This window comes from Esox lucius, chromosome 11, assembly GCF_011004845.1.
Source record: "Esox lucius isolate fEsoLuc1 chromosome 11, fEsoLuc1.pri, whole genome shotgun sequence".
NCBI classification, from domain to species: domain Eukaryota; kingdom Metazoa; phylum Chordata; class Actinopteri; order Esociformes; family Esocidae; genus Esox; species Esox lucius.
Window position 1 is genome coordinate 45,947,731 of NC_047579.1, and position 22,576 is coordinate 45,970,306.

Consider the following 22,576-nt stretch of genomic DNA (forward strand, 5'->3'; position numbering starts at 1 on the left):
GGAGGCACATGATAGCACATGGGCAAGATCAGTGTTTGTTTCAAGATTATTTTTTGTCTTCTAAAAATTATCCCCATTTTGTTAGGGAGGCCCTAGGATTTTAAGAGACTTCTATAAGAATCTTACAGTCAGCTCTTGGTATTTGGTTGGTCGACCGGTCCTTTTTTAGATTACCAGTGGTCTGGGAGGATTTACAGTGGGGAGAACAAGTATTTGATCCACTGCCGATTTTGCAGGTTTTCCTACTTACAAAGCATGTAGAGGTCTGTACATTTTATCATAGGTACACTTCAACTGTGAGAGACGGAATCTAAAACAAAAATCCAGAAAATCATATTGTATGACTTTTAAATAATTAATTATTTAAGTATTTGACACAAGTATTCGATCACCCACCAACCAGTAAGAATTCCGTCTCTCACAGACCGGTTCGTTTTTCTTTAAGAAGCCCTCCTGTTCTCCACTCATTACCTGTATTAACTGCACCCGTTTGAACTCGTTACCTGTATAAAAGACACCTGTCCACACACTCAATCAAACAGACTCCAACCTCTCCACAATGGCCAAGACCAGAGAGCTGTGTAAGGATATCAGGGATAAAATTGTAGACCTGCACAAGGCTGGGGTGGGCTACAGGACAATAGGCAAGCAGCTTGGTGAGAAGGCAACATCTGTTGGCGCAATTATTAGAAAATGGAAGAAGTTCAAGATGAGGGTCAATCTCCCTCGGTCTGGGGCTCCATGCAAGATCTCACCTCGTGGGGCATCAATGATCATGCGTAAGGTGAGGGATCAGTCCAGAACTACACGGCAGGATCTGGTCAATGACCTGAAGAGAGCTGGGACCACAGTCTCAAAGAAAACCATTAGTAACACACTACGCCGTCACGCAAGGTCCCCCTGCTCAAGCCAGCGCATGTCCAGGCCCGTCTGAAGTTTGCCAATGACCATCTGGATGATCCAGAGGAGGAATGGGAGAAGGTCATGTGGTCTGATCAGACAAAAATTTAGCTTTTTGCTCTAAACTCCACTCGCCGTGTTTGTAGGAACAAGAAGGATGAGTACAACCCCAAGAACACCATCCCAACCGTGAAGCATGGAGGTGGAAACATCATTCTTTGGGGATGCTTTTCTGCAAAGGGGACAGGACGACTGTACCGTATTGAGGGGAGGATGGATGGAGCCATGTATTGCGAGATCTTGGCCAACAACCTCCTTCCCTCAGTAAGAGCATTGAAGATGGGTCGTGGCTGGGTCTTCCAGCATGACAACGACCCGAAACACACAGCCAGGGCCACTAAGGAGTGACTGCGTAAGAAGCATCTCAAGGTCCTGGAGTGGCCTAGCCAGTTGCCAGACCTAAACCCAATAGAAAATCTTTGGAGTGAGCTGACAGTCCGTATTGCCCAGCGACAGACCTGAAACCTGAAGTATCTGGAGAAGGTCTGTATGGAGGAGTGGGCCAAAATCCATGCTGCAGTGTGTGCAAACCTGGTCAAGAACTACAGGAAACGTATGATCTCTGTAATTGCAAACAAAGGTTTCTGTACCAAATATTAAGTTCTGCTTTTCTGATGTATCAAATACATATGTCATGCAATAACATGCAAATTAATTACTTAAAAATCATACAATGTGATTTTCTGGATTTTTGTTATAGATTCCGTCATTCACAGATGAAGAGTACCTATGATAAAAATTACAAACTTCTACATGCTTTGCAAGTGGGAAAACCTGCAAAATCGGCAGTGTATCAAATACTTATTCTCCCCACTGTATATAGTCATCCAGTTATACCAATCTGTTACTTTGCATATGTATGATTTGATACTCTCAGTCATGAATGAAAGGTTTAACTTAAAGCTCATGTATCTGCTTTATCAGACTACGATCTTGTTTTCTACCGAGTGGTTTCAAATAAAATAAATTGGTTGAATTTTGCTATGCTACGAATGAGCGACGAGGCTTAAATTGAATTACTAATCCTCTTTTTTTGTAGATGTCTGTAATGGTTATACATCTGCCATTGTGAGTCTTTAATATTTACTGGTCCTTTAACAAATACTTCTAATTGGCTCATTGCCCTCCACTTAATCAGACACATGGTCTCAGGTCTGTCAGCTACTGTGGGCTCACCCAAAGCACAGGAGACATCATAGTGACTGACAGACCCCCGGCTACCGTGGCTGTTAACATATATGTGGGCTCTGCTGGGAGTCAGTGATAAACTCCTCAGTCATATAACTAGCAGTGAAAAAGTTTAGTGCTTCCTCAGCAGTGGTGAACAGGCCTGGAGGGCACAGTCTCACTGTGTGTTGGAGGATCCATGCTGATAGCTGCTACACCTCATCTTCTCTCTTTTGTTTTTCCTTCTGCTGCTCCTGTCAGCTGTATGACTGTCTGTCAGATAATTTATTCTCAGTGGTGCAAATGCTACCTGGGGAAGCCTTATAATAAAATGACAACAGTAGAGCCTAGTGTAGGCGCAGATCTAGGGTCTCGCTACAAAGAGACTGAAATCCATTTATTGGACACCTATTTCATGAAAACATTAAATAGCTGATATCATAAATAAATAAACCTTTAACCCTTGAACCGCCAAGCCTTTCAAACTACCATTAACAGCCAGAGGCAAACGCTGTATTTCGTCATCATAAGAATCGTCCATATTAGCATACACATTCTTATTCAAAAATAAATCCATTAGAATGTAGTTTTCATTTTGATCTCATTTTGATGATGTACAAGGTAAAAGAAAATACATTATCGACCAGTTTGAGACGATCAGAGGATATACACATGAATAGCCATGCATCGGCCTAAAGCGCGCTTGCTTGATTTCAACGACCAGTGCACAGCTCTAGCCTCCTAGATTACTGGCATATACAATTTTTCTATAGGTTAAATGAATAAGTTATCAAAAAACCACAAGGAGTTATTAGAAGAAGACAAAGTCCAAAACGAATAGGCTATGTGAACGGCTTGTCTTTGCTAGTCTCTCCCGGCGGTTCTAGTGTGATTTGATTTCAACACCAATGCATAGCTCTAGTCAGAGGCGTTTCTAGGATCACAATACATTCGGGGCTTAGCCCCCCCGCCCCGCCTGGGACAGAAAGTACAGGGGTCTGTATGAACATGAGGATAATTTAGATGTACACGCTAGCGGCCTGCACATCTACATTGTCATAATGCACGATTAATAAATGAAAAAGAGGGCCAAATCTTAATTTTTTTTTATCAATTTGAGATCCAGGCCAATTCATAAAAGATCTGGGACTATATCGTTGGTCATTTGTTAATTTTTATTTAGCCTAATACATTTGTAGAATATTAATCTTAAATAAGTTAAATAAGCAGAAAAAATGATAAGGTAGACAATAGGATGTCTGTGCAGTTTAGTTTCTCTTTCCTAAAATTAAAACCGTAACTTGTATGGTAATTGGTGACTAGTAAACAATATCCTTGGTATTTTGTTTGGTGAATAATTATTTAGCCTAATACATTTATAGATTTACATTTTAAATTTACATTTGATGAATTAGCCTACACAATAATCTGAATCTCCTATTGAAAAACAATAACATGTGATAAGTAGCCTATATGGTATGTATTATGTTTTTGAATGGTCATGGAAATCTTGTATATCATTTTTTAATTAATCCAAATTCAACCAAGACTCATTCATCTGGGAGTATCGCGCATTCATCCATTGACGTCATGCATTCAGTGAGGGGTGACTACCGCCTGGGTACCATTTGGGTACCAACGCTAAGTGTCTTGAGCTATTGGCAATTTAAATATGATTAAATACGATTCTTTAGAATCGTTGAATTGTAGGCTTAACAAAATAACAAAAATCATGCTAAATCAGGTGCACTCTATGCGCAGCCATCTCTCACATATAAAGTTGTTAGGCTATTTCTTTAAGTAGCCCAGCCGCTCGACTAAAATAGACATGCCATTGTAGGGTAAAAGGTAGTACTTTTTAAAATAATTTAATAACAAAGAATGGGCAGCATTTATTATGAAACACAAGAAGTCTATAATAACAGAGATTCTGCAGATGTAAGGCAAAAAAATATACGCCTTTTCACCAAAACCTTTCTGTATCCATCACGTGTCATATTCTTTAATTCGTATGGAAATATTTGCTCATCATCTTAAGTTGCTCTAGATAAGAGTGTCTGCTAAACATTTCTTAAGAGACTCTTTAAGACTACTTGGTAAAATATTGGTACCTAGTAAAAAAAGAAATGGTGTATTCAAAATAAAACGCTAATCCGTTTTCTGGGGGTTGACCATCAGTAATGGAGATGACAAGCTACAGACAGTGTTGCCAATAGTCAAAATGTACTTTTATTGCCTAATTTTCTCAATAACCAGGAGTAAACTACTACAGATTTGACTTAACCTGGGGCTCTCTCTTTTGTTTGTTTGTTCCTGGGTAATAAGTGTTATTTCCTAATTGCTTATGCCTCAAAAGTATAGAGAATGTCTATTTCCCACAAACTTTGCTTTTGTGACCAGGACAGTGATATTTTGAAATTACTAATTTCCAATGAGAAAATGGGAAAATGTGTGTACTACATAAGATTTAGAAGTGAGTAGTCAAGATGGGCTCTGCTTCGGCCACAATGTGATCAGTCTGTTTGAGGCAATCAGAATCTTCATTGACACCTCATCCAGGAGCCTTAAAGCTGTGCTGCTCCATAATAGTAACAAGTACCTGTCTCTTCCCCTGGCTCACTCGATGAACCTCAAAGAGGATTACAACAGCATCAAGACCTTGCTGGATGCCTTGAAATATGATGAGTAAGGCTGGGAGGTCATGGGAGACATTAACATTGTGGCATTTCTGATGGGTCTCCAAGACTGTTTTACCAAGTCTCCTTGCTATCTCTGCTTTTGGGACAGCAGGGACACCAAGGTTCACTACCACAGGCAGGACTGGCCACAGCGGACCGAGTTCTCTGGGGGAAGGACCAACATCAAGTGGGAGCCACTGGTGGACCCCCGGAAGGTGCTGATGCCACCACTGCACAAATTGGGCCTTATGAAACAATTTGTTAGAGATCTAGATAAGGAGTAGGCAGACTTTAAGTACCTTCAAAGCTTCTTCCCTAAGCTATTTGAAGCAAAGGTCAAAGCCGGTGTCTTTGTTGGACAACAGGTAAAGATGATCCTGGAGTGCAATGAATTCCCCAAGAAGCTCAATAGTAAGGAGAAAACGTCTTGGAACATATTGGTTCGGGGCTTCCTGGGCAATCACAAGGCCAAAAACTATGTGGAGCTTGTTGAGACCGGTGAAGAACTATGGCAGAGTGGGCTTTAGGATGTCCCTTAAAGTCCATATCCTTGATGCTCATCTTGATAAATTCAAAAAGAACATGGGAGCGTACTTGGAGAAGCAAGGCAAGCACTTCTACTAGGATATACTGGACTTTGAACTCTGCTATCAACGACACTCTAACGAGAACATGATGGGAGACTACATTTGGGGGCTGATTTGTTAAAGTGATTTACATTAAAAACTACTCACTTCTACATCTTTTATAATCATTTCTATATTACTTTAGTGTAAATACGTAATTTTTTGATTCATTTGTTGTTTTGTTCAGACTTAGTGCGCAAAGACAAATTTGTTTTTACTATCTGCAGAACATTCCACCAGCTTAACTACAGAGGCATGACTGGGAGGGGCAAAACAATAGTTTGACTAAAAAAGAATGGCTTAAGAAGTACCTTAAAGAGCCTGTAGAGATCTGGATAAAGAGGGATATGTATAAAAAGTGGTGTAATTTCTTAATGGGTTATCCAATATGGATGAAATATTCTAAAATGAAAGCTAACAATCTGGACTTAACAAATGGGTTTTGGTGCATTCACTGTATATCTATAAATATTTCCAACATTACCTGCATTTGTATTTTGCTTTTTTGTTGTCTGAATTGTTTGTCTTTTAGTTACATAAAAGATAAACTGAATACAAAATATAATAGTCACATTTGAGGTAAAATGGTCAAATCCCTGACCAAGAACTGTATAGTTGTAGGGCTGTGTGTGAACAAAAAGTGTTTCAACAACTTGAAACATTATGACTGAAATCATGAAATTCAGCCTCACATTCCAGCTTAGATGGCATTATGAGTTGGATCCACAAATTCTTATTGGTGATTAATCTGGTGAAATGTAGCCCACCTTGAACTTATGTTCATTATGTGCATTTCACACATTCAATGTCATATCTCTGGATGACCTTCAATCAGACGCATGCTGTAACTTGTGCCTGTGACCCATAGGAAACCTCAGGCATTGACATGCTTCAGAGTTCAACAAAGATCCCAAATCTTAGGTGTGACCTTTTACAGTTGATCAAGGTGTGTTGTCTGATTTTTAAGGGGAAATCTTAGAATCTGTCATTCATTCAAGATTCTGACATAATCTAGACTCTCACCCTTAACAAACTTAACAAGTTGATATTGTTAGGCCCATCTTTACAAAGCAGTGAAGGCTGGTATTAAAATGTGTTTTTATAAGTAGACTAGACACTGATTAAAATGTTCATTAGCAGTTGATTTGATCTATAAGCCTCGTAAGTGAATCCCCCCAGACCCACTAGTCAGGATGTTACCCACATTACCTCATGCATTGCCTCCCAAATGAGGCTTCATTGCTCTCTGCCTGTTTGGGATATGAAACACTAAATGTAATGATTAGATATGCAGACTAATTGGGCACAGACTGTACAGTTCCAACACCAATACATGGAATGGTATTCAGTTGAGGCCTACTGTATGTATATTGTCCATGATCTAGATAAACTGTTCAATATTAATTAGACTTTTTTATAACATTATTTCGTATGGTAAATGGCTTTGTAGGCCTGAGAAAAATAGTTCATTAGAGTAATAGTTTTTTTCCCCAAGTATCTATAACCTCTTAGAGCTGGTTTCACAGACACAGATTAAGCGTAGTCTAGGATTAAAACAACAATAAAATGAATGGAGTTTTCTATTGATCTGGATTTGTTAGTCCTAGACTAGGCTTAATCCGTGTGTACGAAACCGGCCCTTAAATTATTCCAGAACTTACCCCTGTCGTTCTGCAGGGTTAATAAAAACGTTTACACCTTTCTTTCTGTTGTTCATTCCACTGCGCATACCTGTTGTAAACTCATCACCTTTTATCATACATCATTAGGCAGGATAGATATGCTTTAGTTGCACCATCATTAACAGAAACCATTTACAACCCTTTTCCAAAAAAGTTGGGACGCTGTGTAAAATGCAAATAAAACCAGAATACAATAACGTGCATATTGTTTATTCAGATTCGTCCATCCAACTGCCAGATAGTGAAGCGTGATTCATCACTCCAGAGAACACGTGGCTGCGGGCTTTCCACCACTCCAGCTGACGCATGAAACTGCGCTTGTTGATGTGAGGTTCGCGTACAGCTGCTCGGCCATGGAAACCCATGGACATTTTATGAATTATATTTTCCTGATGTTACTCCCAGAGTCAGTTTGGAACTTCATGGCGAGTGATGCAGCAGGTCACAGGTGATTTTTACGCGCTACGTGCTTCAGCACTCGGTCGGCCCCATTCCGTGGGTTTGCGTGGTCTTCCACTTAATGGCTGGGCTGTTGTTGCTCCTATATGCTTCCAGTAACAAATAATAGCATTTACAGTTGACAAGGGAAGATCTAGTAGGGCTGATATTTCATGATCAGATATGTGGCAATGGTGTAATCCTATGACAGTGCCAGATTTAAAGCCACTGAACTCTTCAGTACGACCCTTCGTACTGCCAACGTTTGTTTGTGGAGATTCCATTGCTATGTGCAGGATATTATACACCAGTGGCTGAAACACCTGAACTCAATCTTCAGTAGGGGTGTCCACATACTTTTGGTCATATAATGTATTATTATATAACATTTATGGTTGTTATCCCACCTTTACATTGAACATGGTGTAAAAAAAAAGTAAACAACATATCAAGGTTACATTTCCTGAGTTTTTTTTGACACATTCAAATAACTGTTGCGCCAATATCATCTGAAGGAGAATGTATCTAAAATCTAACATACAATCCCATCACAGGCCTTCTGCCATACGACGACTGCATTCCCCTTTCCTCTCACTCCACACCCAGCTAAAAATATCCCCTCTTAGCCCCAAGCTGGATCTGAAGAGGAGAGCTCCAGGAGGAGAGCAGTGTGCGCTAGCTTTGTCCTGACATCTGGAAGGCACCGGAACTCAGCCGTTTGGTTCGTCTTGCCCTTATGCTGATCACTGTAACCAAAGCAAATAATTGCAGCTGGTGACCTAATTAGGTCCCCTGAAATGACCAATTAGCTGTGGGGGATAGAATCCCTAATGATCTGAATTCTGTTATCCACATTTCTGCTACCTAGCCTCATATGGTTCTGGCTGTTTTTAAGCCTGTTTTTCTGAATTAATGTATAATGAACAATTCGGATCTAGAATCCTCAATATAAAGACCACATAATCCTCTAAAATATCTGAAGTCTCTAAATTGTAATGTGACTGCACTACTTGTTAATGCAACTGTTTAAGCTAACCAAAATATACCAGTGGTTCATCAGATTCAAGAGCCATTTACTAGTTTGTATTATTTTTATGTGTGTTCTTAACTCAGTTACAAAATTCCACTGGATGAGTTGGGTAAAAAAAAAAAAAAAAATCCCTCTGACATGGTTGTAATATCTTGCACTTTTTCTAATTAACATTCGAGTGGGAACAGATTTGGGTATCAAAACTATCTGAAATACTACTTTAAAGTAAAATAAATAATAATAATGCCAACACGACATCCTGTCCTGATTAAGGTCAGATTGGATCATATATATCTGGAGGATCAGAATAAAATTATTCAGTGAAAAAATGCAATGCTATCTTGATTGTTTGAATCTGATTAGATAACAAAACCTTTTTTCATCTGATAAAACAGCCACCAGTGTCATTAAATTGTATTTTGACTGTTTTTGTTGCATGGTCAACTTTATCTGCTCTTGAATCAGACAAGTGTGCTTTTCTGCCATCTGTCCTCGGAAGACGACAGTGGTGGATGATCGTAGGATCCTTGCCATTGTAAAGAAAAACCACTTCACAACATCCAGCCAAGTGAAGAACACTCCAGGAGGTAGGCATTTCATTATCCAAGTCTACCATAAAAAAGACGACTTCACAAGAGCAAATTAGAGGGTTCACCACAAGGTGCAAACCATTCATAAGCCTCAAGAATTGAAAGGCCAGAAACCTAAAAAAGCCAGCTCAGTTCTGAATAGCATTCTTTGGACAGATGAAACTAAGATCAACATGTACCAGAATGATGGGAAGAATAAAGTATGTAGAAGGCTTGGAACGGCTCAAATAAACTGCATCATCTGTAAAACAACATGGAGGCAGTGTGATGGCATGGGCATGCATGTGTGTGAGTCAAGTGTGCTTTTCTACAAGATCCTAATCCCCACTGATGGTCAATGCAAGGATTGATTTAATTTGCGGTACCTGAAAGTAGAAACTCATTACTTCTGACTTATTTCAAAAACATGCATAATCCAAGTTAACAGGATAAAGTATGAAATTAAATGTGTTAATACAAATAATAATAAAGTTTTAGGTACTAACTTATCAACACATCTTATCAACACACAGCAATCATAACAACACACCTTGCAGAATTAGTCACAGACTCAGATTAGACTTGTGGCAAAAATACACTTTGCTGCTTGATTCTGTAGCAGGAATATCAAATGTTGTACCTGTTTCTAAGTCAGGCTTACTTGGCATTAGTTCAATGTTGCCTGTGGTGTGACTTTCTGGTGAAAAGCTTTTGAGATGATACTGATTCATAGAGAGAGGTTGAGTAGTTATTTTTTCCCTTTCCACCCTCAGGCTGGTACTCTACTGTATCCTATAACTAACTGGTGTAGTAATTTCAGTGATCTTCCACAGTGTGAATGTAGGACAAGGCAAAAGTCATCCCCCCATGAATGATGCACCACCCCTTTGGGCCAGTCAGTGTCATATTGTACATTTTGTAAATCTCCATAAGATGTATAATTAAGTAAAGTTAATGCAAATTGTATCTGAAATACCTTGTATGTTAGCGAGACTTCCCTAAGAACATGTGCCAAAGTTAAGAATTTTGCATCAAACATCAAGAGATCTAAACATGCCATATTATAGCGCCACCGTGTGGGCATGAATGTTCTGGCATGTGTTTGGAAATTTGACCAAATTTCGTTACAGTAGAACAATCCTATACTTATTTCAATGCATTTATATGACAGACCATGCTGCCATAAATATTTCAGTACTTTTTTGGGATACTTACAATAATACATTGCGTGAACTTTATCAATGAAGGCCACTTATAAAGTTTCATGCAGTTCCATAGTTTGGTGTATCATGAGTTCATGAAGAAAAATATTATTTCCTATTGAGAAGTTCATAGTTAACATTCATAGTTGCAACCATCTGGCCAATCTGAGTAATTTAGTAAATTCATGTTTTTGACCGTTCAGATTTCCCAGTTTTCAGGATTAAGCCAATCAAAGTGAACACAAAGTGAACACTTTGTGAATAAGTGAATAATTTCTTATTATAAATGTAAATAAATACTTTGGGGAGATCTTTCTATGGAGCACTGTATTACCTCTGCGACCCAGACCCCAGGTTGAATACTGGTAATAATGGTTTCAAAGTAAACATTTTTGCGTGATTTGTTAAATTGGGTTACTGTTAATAATGATTGTGGTTGCATTTTGCTCAAATATCCATGTATCCAAAAATATTAAAATATAAATTTCCAGGGAATGTAATTACTTTTTGATATGACTTCATCTACCAGTGTCCAGGTTACTATTGGAGTAACAAATGTTAGGGAGAGCTAAGGTAGATGTGGTATTTACCTAAAAGGGACTTATGTTATTTTAAATATGTTATTACCAGTAAATCTGTTATCATGCATGTATTAAGGACTAATTATCCAAGTCATTTTTATATGTTTAATGGTTGTGCATGAAAGATAATTTTCAGAAGCAAGTCTGAAGACTTGAGTTCTGTCTATTGTCCTTTCTCATTACACACAGTGACAAAAAACAGGAGAAAGAGTTCTATTCACCACAGGTGAGTTATATTTCAAAGTTATGTGGAATTATTTTTTTCGAACTACTTCTACAAGGTGCTCTTAATAATGTCAATGTTATGATTTCTTTGTGGAAAAAGCTAAAATGTGGCAAACAATAGATATTTTTGTTTTGTTTTTATTGTGAATTAAATTGTTAATATCCATACGGTAATGTCATGCATAAGATAGAGTTCAAAATTAACATTTACTATCCATTTATAGTTTTAATAGGCTCTTCATTGAATGATAGACATCATCTCTGTGAACCAAGCCTTTCAACTATGTATTGTTGTAGCAGTACCATGTACCAGTCTCCGACTCATAAACGAAACGGGTGGAAGACTATGTTTGATTTTCACAAAAGGATCTGACTATTTGCACTTAGAAAAATTAGATTAGACCAAATCTTGAAAATCTTCAGGAATGGTGTACAGTTATAATCTCCATCCTGTACAGCCAAGAGAACTTTTGACTTTGTAAGTTACAGTTGAATAATATATTCTATAGGAGTGACGCTGACAAGATGTCCATCTTTCAATTCAGAAATGGAAATTCTAAAAGGTTTGAGACACTCAATACATTTAAGTTCACAATACACATTCACTTCACACATTATTTGATGAGGGATGTAAAGGATGTGTAGGGCAATGTTGAAAACAATGTTTCATGACATGGATTTGCCACAGACATCTTTCAAATACTTATGGTTGAACTTGTCATCCCATATGCACTGCTCTTGCGCAGTAATTCTAGGTTTGAGACATTGCTATTATGGAAATTTCCAGTGTCGCAAGGTCTAGAGTAATTTCAGAAATCACCTATGCTTCTTTCTCTACCTAGCAAATTATATTTAATGCTTATTGCTGCATGTATGGTGATTATTATAGCCTACTGTCCATGCCTTTTTCAGTCATTCAGTGTGCATACTGAAATGATTGACGTCTCAATAAAAAGCCACTCTTGGCTTTTTATTAAGACTTTTTGGGTAAACTTGACAAACAGGAAACATTAAAAATAAATGGTGACTGGTCAAATTAATTGATACACTGCTCAAAAACATTAAGGGAACACATAATCATCACAGTATAACACCAAGTCAATTAAACATCAGGGGTATCAGTCTATCCAGTAAGGAATTATAAGCGATTGTGAATCATTGTCACCTGTTTTGATGTAAATGAAAGTTACAACAGGTGCACCAGAGAGGCAACAGCAAGACATCTCCAAAAAGGGAATGGTTTTGCAGGTGGTGGCCACAGACAATTGCTCTCTCCTTATCCATCCTGACTGATTCTTCTCTAGTTTTGCATTTTTGCTAGTATCCTTGTACATTTTTGCTAGTGTCCAGGGCATCAACCCAGCAGCAGGACCTGTATCTGCTCCTTTGTGCGAGGAGGAACAGGAGGAGCACTGCCAGAGCCCTACAAAAAGTGACCTCCAGCAGGCTCCGGGGGTGCATGTTTTTGACCAAACTGTCAGAAACAGGGTCCATGAGGGCTCAATTTCCTTTATTGGGACCTGTGCTCACAGCCCAGCACTGTGCAACTCAATTGGCATTCACCAGAGAACACCAGAATTGGCAGTTCTGCCACTGGTGCCCTGTTCTCTTCAGAGATGAGAGCAGGTTCACACTGAGCACAGAGCCTGGGGACGGCTTGGTGAATGTTATGCTGCCTGCAAAATAATCTAGCATGACAGGTTTGGTGGTGGGTCAGTGATGGCTTGGGGAGGCATTTCCTTGGAGGGATGCACAGACCTCCACGTGCTAGCTAACAGTACCCTAACCGCTGTTCGGTACTGGGAAGAAATCCTCAGACCCATCGTCAGACCTTAAGCTGGTTCAGTGGGCCCTGGGTTCCTTCGGGTGCTGGACAATGCCCAAGAATGAATAGGCAGTTCCTGGATGATGAAGGCATTGATGCCATTGACCGGCCCTCACGTTCCCCAGACCTGAATCCAATTAAAAACCTCTGGGACGTTATGTATCAGTGCATCCGATGCGACCAAGTAGCATCAAAGACTGTCCAGGAGCTCACCGATGCCCTGATCCAGGTCTGGGAGGAGATCCTCCAGGACACCATCCGCCATCTCATGAGGAGCATGCCCAGACGTTGTCGGGAGTGGATACAGGCACGTGTGGGCCATACAGACTACTGAGTCACATTAATGAGTTGCCGTGATGAAATTCAATTGTTTATTTTGATTTTCATTGAGCTTGAATCCAGCCCTCAATTGGTTGGTGATTTTGGTTTCCATTGACCGTTGTTACATCATTTTGTTCTCAACGAATTACATAATGTACAGTAAAGATTTTGATCTTTATTATATTTCGTTCATCAACACCCAATGTGTGATTTAAATGTTCCCAAAATCTTTTTGAGCAGTGTATTTCCAACTAACTGTTGTGACAGATGTCGTGCAGCAATTTCATACCAGTCCTAGCATTTTGTGTCTTGTTGTTTACTAAGTCATTGTTTGTTTCCATTGTTAGTGCATTCAGAATTGATTTTGTTCTCATAATAGATTAATTGATTTTGACAGTTGGATATTTGTGGGAGAAGCATAGGGTGAGTAGGAGTAACCCTATTGCTTGCAACCCAAATTGTTATAAAATGATGTGTCTGTGTGACAGAGTCATCTGTCATGAATGCATATTTTACGTGGCCTCCCTCTATAACACCCAGCCAAGACAGGCAGCCAACCAAATAAACTCATGTTCCTATGGCCAGTAAGACCATTTTAGCACCTTTTAGTCCCTTTTAGCCCTATGAAGCTCATCTGATATGCACGCACAGAGCTGCCCATTCATTTAACGTACTTGTCCTGTCAGTGAGAAGGGTACCTCTGAGGAGTCAATAACACACACTACGTAATGTGTTACAGAATTAGGGACACTAGGGAGTCATGTGTGAACAGGTCAAATCACAGACAAGGAATGACTCACAAGACACAGAACGTTCTGTGGAATCTGGCAGCAGAGAATCCCTGCTCCACCCCAGTGCAATGATAAGGGGTGATGTTGGAGGAAAACCATGGTCCTTCATTATCACCACAAGCCTTCTACAGAAAAAAAAAAATGTAGTATGACATTTTTAGCTTATATTCTTGAGAAATATGTTTCTGGCTATACTAGATATATACAGTGGCCTTCAAAAGTATTCGCCCCCATGGACTTTTCCACATTTTATTGTGACGACATGAAATCAAAATGGATTTAAATAGGAGTTTCTAAAACCGATCAACACCAAAAAGTACTTGCCAAACAAAAAAAAAAAAAGGCAAATTGCTCTATAAATACCCCATCTAGTCTTGCCATTTTGCCATATTTGCTAGTTAATGTGAAAATTATGTATCTAATATATACATTTGGACACTGACACAGTTTTCATAATTTGGGCTCTATATGCCACCACAATGGATTTGAAATTAAACAACCGAGATGCAATTGAAGTCCAGACTTTCAGCTTTAATTCAAGGGGTTGAACAGAAATATCATATGAAACGTTTAGGAATTGCAACTATTTTCATACAGAGTCCACTTATTACAGGGGCTCAAATGTAATTGGACAAATTAACACAATCATAAATAAAATGTTCATTTATAATTCTTTGTCAAAAATCCTTTGCAGGCAATGACTGCTTGAAGTCTGGAATGCATGGACATCACCAAACGCTGGGTTTCCTCCTTTGTGATGCTTTGTCAGGCCTTTACTGCAGCTGTCTTCAGTTGTTGTTTGTTTGTGGGTCTTTCTGCCTTAAGTTTTGTCTTAAGCATACAGAGTCCACTTAAGTGGAGTGATGGATGTGACCTTGCAGAGTTAACATTCAAAGTTGCCATCATCTGGCCAAACTGAGTAATTTGGTAAATTCTTGTTTTCGACTGTTCAGATTTCCCAGTTTTCAGGATTAAGCCAATCAAAGTGAACACTAATAATTTCTTATTCTCTTTGGGGAGATCTTTCTAAGGAGCACCACATTACCTCTGCGACCCAGACCACAGGTTGAATACCTGGTAATAATGGTTTCAAAGTCACATTGTTTCCTCTTACAAATCATTATGATTTCTGGCAGTTTGGCAGTTACATTTCTCTGTAAGTCATTTCATTTTATAATTTATGATGTTTTGTCAGAAAAATTTAATTGCCAGAAGGTGGAACTCTTGATGAAATTTAGTTTTTGGTCATTTGTGCCTTTGGTGTACATGAGACCATATTTGTAGGCTATGTGAGAATGTGTTAACATCTTCCTGTTGTTAGTCAAGCGCTGCAGCTTTTCAGACAAACACAATAGGAAAATAATAGCTTGGTCTAAGTTCAAATATTTACATGCTATAAAACACAGTACACTATAATGGGTCAATGTCAGTTCTTCAAATGTGGGCAGAAACCATCTGGAATACATCATCATTCAAGTGGAAAGGGTTTGTGCTTCCAAGGCCGCTCACCCTGATCACACAGGGAATTACGGATTGGCTGTGGACGAGCAACCCTGGCATGGCTGTCTCTTTCCTGGCTGGTGGCCTGTGTGTGTGGTGGTCTGGGGGGGTGACCAGGTGGATAGAAAGGGATAGCGAGGCAGGAACAGGCCAGAACAGAGCTGCAATATGGGCCACAGAGTCCTGTGGGAGATGATCTTACGGAGGATAATCTCTTTGATCTGTTGGCTTATTAGCATCCTGTTAAGCAACTGCAAAACCATGATAGAAATGTCCCTGCAACGCTCGCGGCTATGGTGAGGTCATGTTATACTTTAGCCTATTTTGTCTGGACTCGTTCTCCCTTTTACATTCTCACTGCATTACTTATCTTGTCCTGTCAGCCCTAACTATCTCGATGAGTTAAAATAATAAGGCACAGTATATATAAAATAATATTGAGAGATTGATGCAAGAGACTAAACATGTAGATGATTAGCAAGAAAATGCCTTAAATTGTGTTCACTTCAGTGTTTTGATCTCAGATAAACAAAACACATGGAGAGTACTGGTGGCCCGTAAGTTGCACTGAGTGGTAGTACCCATCCTGGCGGGCCTGCGTCCCCCCATGGCACACAAACACACCGCTGAAGCAACACGTCTTTTTCTGAACTGAACACATTTTTGGGCCCACCAGTGTTCATGAAGGTGACGGCTAAAAGGGTTATAATTAATGATGTAGTGAGCTGAAAAATGAGGTTTTTTTATATGCAGCATTTTCATCTTTACAGTACATGCCTCCCCTTTCAGCTCGTTGCCCAGGGTGATGAATGTAATTACATTAGGTTAGAACTCTTTTTTCTTGATGGTATTATTCTGTAACTAATTTGTAGGGTTTTTGTGATTCCCTTCACACTATCCACTCAAGAGGGGGAAACAAATGTTTAAACAATTGCATTGTCTAAATGACCACTTCCTTTGTATTTACTAATATTTAGGTATATTAAAAGTATTTTATTGGGCATCTATTATTATTATTGCTATTAACATTATATACTGTAGGTCCACCTCACTGACAATTTAAATGCTAATGAAACTCTAAGGAAGTAGACATAAAATAGATTTAACAGATGTTCCATGTACATTAAACCCAAAATGAACCAAAAAAAGAGAGATGGTTGGAAAGGTTAGGGTGAGGTTTCCACGTTTGTTGAGGGTTGATTTGGTTCCTGTGTTCTGTTTAATACCGCTGTTGATAATAAATGGTAAACAGCCAATATTTTGGGGCAGCTTCATGTTGAGAATAATTGTGGTTCCCAGGGGCAAAAAACTCAGTTAACCTGGGATCAACACAAATAACTTTACTGCACTGCTGCATACTGTACACACAGAATTGGATTCCATCGTAGTCCATGTGGGATGAAATTACATTATTAAGGGCAGTTGAAACACGATTTAGGAACTGATTGAGACTTCGTTAGCCACAAAGAGACAACCAATTATCTGTGGCCCTGTGCACTTCCTCGTTCATGGAATGCAAGGGCGAAGTAATGAGTCACACAATCGGGGGATGCCTTTTTTATTTTTATTTAATATTTTGACTAGACTAGGCTAATTATTTCCTAAATCTGAACTTGTTTCATGAGATTGAACCAAATACATTCTTACTGATGTCATCAATAGCTATTAAACTGTTGAAGACTTTTTTTTTGACAATTTTGTCCAACCTTTCTAAATGGACTAAAGTTGGATAGAAGCCATATCTCATACTGGCCAAAAAAAAGAAAAGATTAAGATGGGCAAAAGAACACAGACACTGAACAAAGGAAGAACTCTGTCTGGAAGGCTAGCATCCCAGAGTTGCCTCTTCACTGTTGACGTTGTGACTGGTGTTTTGTGGGTACTATTTCATGAAGCTGCCAGTTGAGGACCTGTGAGGCATCTGTTTCTCAAACTAGACACTCTAATGCATTTGTCCTATTGCTCAGTTGTGCACTGGGGCCTCCCACTCCTCTTTCTATTCTGATTAGAGCCAGTATACGCTGTTCTGTGAAGGGAGTTGTACTCAGAGTTGTACGAGATCTTCAGTTTCTTGTCAATTTCTCGACTGCAATCGTCTTAATTTTTCAGAACAAGAATAGACACATTTCAGAAGAAAGTTCTTTGTTTCTGGGAATTTGGAGCCTGTAATCGATCCCACAATTACTGATGCTCCAGATGCCGAACTAGTTAGACATTTTCTTTAATCAGCACAACAGTTTTCATCAGTGCTAACATAATTGCAAAAAGGTTTTCCAATGATCAATTAAAACCCAACATTACCATGGGAGCAAGGATTATGAGCAAGTATGACGCATTCTAAGAGATACTTAATTTTTAAAGAAACACAAGTGGGATGGATTTTGGAAGCGGACAAGATAGAAAAAAGAGAAGAGGATTTACATGAACAGTCACATTGGCTCCATTTGAAATGAAATTGTAAACCTACGAACACAAACATGCCAATTATAGGGGGGGGGGGGGTCCTTCCTTGAAAATTGGGGGTGACATCCTGCCCAGTGGCATTAAACATTTCAGCAGATTCCTAGCATTTCACTACTGGCTAAAGGATTACAGCTGTCATGTCCTTGCACAGCAAGTGTGTAGTCATGGTTGTCCTTGATTGATAGAGCCATTGGATGCCTTTCAATGATGTTCCTATCAGTATTTATATTGATAAATGTACAAGGTGTCAAGATTTTTCCTCCTCCGCCATTGTCTATCCTCTTTCCTTCCACTTGGCGGGTTCTTAAAATCCACAGAAGATCCACAGAATATACTCCTAGCTAGCTAACTTCACAATAAGCAGCACAACCGCTTGTTGCCATGATTGGAGGGATTCATTTTTTAAAAGGATCCTACGTTGTCATATGGCCAACAATCAAAGCTGACCAACCGGGATAAATGGACGCTTAACTGGATAGTTGCTCAATGCCCCAAAAGCACAGCCTTGAAAATGACCATAGAATAGAATCAGCACCTCTATGTCCTAGTCTAAAGGACATAGAGGTTGGAGCCAGCCAGCGCCTGGTGGCCGGGTTTGCCACGGAGCCCGGTCGGACATAGCCCGAAAAAGCAACGTGGCACCCCCCTCTCCATCCTATGGGCCCACCACTCATGGGAGGAACCGCTGGGGTCAGGTGCGCTGCCATATGGGTGGCAGTGAAGGCCAGGGGCCTCCACGGACCAGACCCGGGCGGCAGGGGCTGGCCCTGGGGACGTGGAACGTCACCTCTCTGTGGGGAAAGGAGCCGGAACTTGTGAGGGAGGTGGAGCACTATCAGTTAGATCTGGTGGGGCTTACATCCACTCACAGTCTCGGTTCTGGAACCGTAATCCTGGATAGGGGATGGACTTTATTCTTCTCTGGAGTTGCCCAGGGTGTGAGGCGCCGGGCAGGGGTTGGGATACTCACAAGCTGAGTGCCGCTATGTTGGAGTTTACCCCAGTGGATGAGAGGGTCGCCTCCCTACACCTACGGGTTGTGGGGGGGGAATCTCTGACTGTTGTTTGTGGACTTTATTCTTTTCTGGAGTTGCCCAGGGTGTGAGGCGCCGGGCAGGGGTTGGGATACTCACAAGCCCCCGGCTGAGTGCCGCTATGACTGTCTCTGACTGTTGTTTGTGCATATGCCCAGAACAGCAGTTCAGAGTACTTGGCCTTCTTGGAGACCCTGAATGGAGTCCTGCTGGGGGACTTCAACACGTGGGCAATGATGGAGACACCTGGAGAGGCGTGATGGGGAGGAACGGCCTCCCTGATCTGAACTCGAGTGGTCGTTTGTTGTTAGAGTTCTGTGCTAGTCATGGATTATCTATAACGAACACCATGTTCGAACATAAGGATGCTCATAAGTGTATGTGGTACCAGAGCACCCTAGGCCGAAGGTCGATGATTGATTTTGTGATCGTGTCATCGGATCTGAGACCGCATGTTTTGGACACTCGGGTAAAGAGAGGGGCGGAGCTGTCAACCGATCACCATCTGGTGGTGAGTTGGGTCAGGGGGTGGGGGAAGACTGTGGAGGTTGGAGGCATTGAACTGAGTGGTCGATGTTTAAAACCTCCATTGCTGAAGCTGCAGCGGGGAGCTGTGGTCTAAAGGTCTTAGGTGCATCAAGGGGCGGTAACCCTCGGACACCCTGGTGGACACCGGTGGTCAGGGAATCTCCGGAGACGGTTGCAGTGTACCGACAGACCCGAAGGGCTGTGACCTCTGCTGTGAAAGAGGCAAAACAGCAGGTGTGGGAGGAGTTTGGGGAAGCCATGGAGAAGGACTTTCGGTCGGCACCAAGGTGTTTCTGGAAAACCGTCCGCCACCTCAGGAGGGGAAAACGGGGAACTATCCAAGGTGTGTACAGTAAGGATGGGACACTGTTGACCTCAACTGAGGAGTTAATTGGGCGATGGAAGGAACACTTTGAGGAACTCCTAAATCCCACTAACACACCCTCTTTAGTGGAGGCAGGGCTGGAGGCTGATGGGGAAGCATCGTCAATCTCCATGGCAGAAGTCACTGAGGTAGTCAAACAACTCTGCAGTGGCAAAGCTCTGGGGATTGACGAGATCTGTCCCGAAATTTTGAAAGCTTTGGGTGTGGAGGGGATGTCTTTGATGACACGCCTCTTCAACATTGCGTGGAAGTCAGGGAAAGTCCCTAAGGAGTGGCGGACCGGGGTGGTGGTTCCCCTGTTCAAAAAGGGGGACCAGAGGGTGTGTGCCAATTACAGGGGTATCAAACTTCTCAGCCTCCCTGGGAAAGGAGGGTTCGGCAGATAGTCAAACCTCAGATTGAAGAGGAACAATGCGGATTCCGTCCTGGTCGTGGAACAACCGACCAGCTCTTTACTCTTGCAAGGATTCTGGAGGGGGCCTGGGAATATGCTCATCCAGTCTACATGTGTTTTGTGGATCTGGAGAAGGCGTATGACCGGGTCCCCCGGAGATACTGTGGGAGGTGCTGCGGGAGTATGGGGTGAGGAGGTCCCTTTTGAGGGCTATCCAATCCCTGTACGTCCAAAGTGAGAGCTGTGTTCGGGTTCTCGGTAGTAAGTCAGACTCGTTCCAGGTGGGGGTTGGCCTCCGCCAGGGCTGCGCTTTGTCACCAATCCTGTTTGTAACTTTTATGGACAGGATATCGAGGCGTAGTCGGGGTGGGGAGGGGTTGCAGTTCGGTGCCCTGGGGATCTCATCGCTGCTTTTTGCGGATGATGTGGTCCTGATGGCATCAACGGTCTGTGACCTTCAGAACTCACTGGACCGGTTTGCAGCCGAGTGCGAATCGGTTGGGATGAGGATTAGAACCTCTAATGGTTCTCAGCAGGAAACCGATGGAGTGCCTTCTCCGGGTAGGGAAGTTAAGGAGTTCAAGTTTCTCGGGGTCTTGTTCGTGAGTGAGGGGACAATGGAGCGGGAGATTGGCCGGAGAATCGGAGCAGCAGGGGCGGTATTGCATTCGCTTTACTGCACCGTTGTGACGAAAAGAGAGATGAGCCGGAAGGCAAAGCTCTCGATATACCGGTCAATTTTCCTTCCTACCCTCACCTATGGTCATGAAGGCTGGGTCATGACCGAAAGAACAAGATCGCGAGTACAAGCGGCTGAAATGGGTTTTCTCAGAAGGGTGGCTGGCTTCTCCCTTAGGGATAGGGTGAGAAGCTCAGCCATCCGTGAGGAACTCGGAGTAGAGCCGCTGCTCCTTTGCGTCGAAAGGAGCCAGTTGAGGTGGTTTGGGCATCTGGTAAGGATGCCCCCAGGACGTCTCCCTAGGGAGGTGTTCCAGGCACGTCCAGCTGGGAGGAGACCTCGGGGTAGGCCCAGGACCAGGTGGAGAGATTATATTTCGACACTGGCCTGGGAACGCCTCGGGATCCCCCAGTCAGAGCTGGCAAATGTGGCTCGGGAAAGGGAAGTTTGGGGTCCCCTGCTGGAGCTGCTGCCCCCGCGACCCGATACGGATAAGCGGATGAAGATGAGATGGAGAGATGGAGATGAGAGGTGTACCCTATGGTACATACACTGTTCACTCTTGATGTCCCAATATTCTAGGATGATAATGCCCCCATACACACTGCTAAACGAATACAAGAGTGATTTTCATGAACACCAGGATGATATAAAACACCTTAAAAGGCCTCCCCAATCCCCAGATGTGAACATCACTGAACTTTTGTTAAGGGGTGTTCTAAAGCTCAGAGTGCAAAGTAGATTTCTACCGTCATCCTTCATAGAATGGGAGGCATTTCCTCTGGAAGAATGGTGCAATATCCAACTACACACTTCAGGACTTTGGGAAGGCAGAAAGTGGCTCTATGCATTAGGTCCTTGATATAAATATATTGTTAGGTGTTTACATTATTTTCTCCACCCCTTGTATATTGTGCACCCCCTGCTAAGAAAAGTATGCTACAACAGCTAACCAACCTATTCGTCTCTATCATATCAACAGATGTGATAATACTTGGGGATTTTATCTTGGACTGGAAGACACAGGATAATGTAATGGACACACTCCATATATTTTGAATACTTTTTAATTCCAGTCTGCAATTACCACAAGGTTACATATTGTTAGGACGTAAATTTAAATGTACAGTGTAAATACACGTGTAGTTACATTTTAATTCGGTATTACCAAAAATATTTCAATCCTCTTTTGGGAACTCTGTATCCAGAAATCAACCACATCCATCTCTTCCCCCTCCTTACCGTGTAGTTTCAGTCGTCATAGTCATTATGTTAATGTAATTACTGTGTCAGTCATTTGAATGGTGTGCCCAAAACTAAAGCGGAGATAATAATGAGCTTATCACTGGGATGATGATCATACATTATCCCCGTCACAGGACCAATTAATAGAGAAACTACTCCCGCTCTTTCTTGCAGTCGCTCTCTGTCCCTATTGTGCCTTTTTTTAGAGTTCCTTACAAGAACAACTACAATGCAGCTTACCTATTTCATACCA